Raw genomic sequence first — 1,373 nt, forward strand, 5'->3', positions numbered from 1 at the left:
ACAGAGAATTCTGAACAAAACACTTCTAATTTAGCCAATCTAGTCTCTGATCTGTCAAAGGCCACTTTCAGTTTCATGAGTGAAACAAGATCCTCCATCAGAAATCTGGAGGCACAAGTGGGCCAGCTGAGTAAGAAAGTCATTAAAACTCCTCCCAGTATTCTCCCAAGCAATACAGAAGAGAATCCAAAAGGAGAGTGCAAGGCCATTGATGTAATCAATATGGCCGAATGCACAAGGGAGGAGGAGGACGAAAATCTTAGTGAGGAAGACCTCCTGGGACGTCCCTCAAGCAAGAGGGAGTTTCCTATTAAGGATCCAAAGGAATCTGAGGCTTATATAGAGACCATAGAGATTCCATTAAATCTCCTTCTGCCATTCATGAGCTCTGAAAACTATTCTTCCTCTGATGAGGATGAAGATGTGAATGGAGAGCAAGTTGCTCAATATTTAGGAGCTATCATGAAGCTGAATGCCAAATTGTTTGGTAATGAGACTTGGGAAAGTGAACCTCCCTTGCTCATTAATGAACTAGATACCTGGATTCAGCAAATTTTACCTCAAAAGAGACAAGATCCTGGCAAGTTCTTAATACCTTGTACCATAGGCACCATGACCTTTGAAAAAGCTCTATGTGATCTGGGGTCAGGGATAAAACTTATGCCACTCTCTGTAATGGAGAAGCTGGGGATCATTGAGGTACAACCTGCCTTGTTCTCATTACAATTGGTAGACAAGTCATTGAGACAAGCTTATGGAATAGTAGAGGACGTGTTAGTAAAGGTTGAAGGCCTTTACATCCCTGCTGATTTCATAATCTTAGACACTAGGAAGGAAGAGGATAAATGTATCATCCTTGGAAGACCTTTCCTAGCTACAGCAGGAGCTGTGATAGATGTCAACAGAGGTGAATTAGTCCTTCAATTGAATGGGGACTACCTTGTGTTTAAAGTACATGGCCATCCCTCTGTGACAAAAGAGAGTAAGCATGAAGAGCTTCTCTCAGTTCAGAGTCAAGAAGAGCCCCCACAGTCAAACTCTAACTTTGGTGTTGGGAGGCCACAACCAAACTCAAAGTTTGGTGTAAAGACCCCATATCCAAACTCTAAGTTTGGTGTTGGGACTATACAATATTGACCTGATCACCTTGTGGCTCCATGAGAGCCAACTGTCAAGCTATTGACATTAAAGAAGCGCTTGTTGGGAGGCAACCCAATTTTATTTATCTAATTTTTATTTTATTTTATTGTTATTTTGTGTTTTATTAAGTACATGATCATGTGGAGTCACGAAAAAAATATAAAAATTAAAAACAGAATCAAAAAATAGCAGAAGAAAAATCACACCCTGGAAGAAGGACAGACTGGCGTTCA

This window comes from Arachis duranensis, chromosome 4, assembly GCF_000817695.3.
Source record: "Arachis duranensis cultivar V14167 chromosome 4, aradu.V14167.gnm2.J7QH, whole genome shotgun sequence".
Lineage (NCBI taxonomy): Eukaryota > Viridiplantae > Streptophyta > Magnoliopsida > Fabales > Fabaceae > Arachis > Arachis duranensis.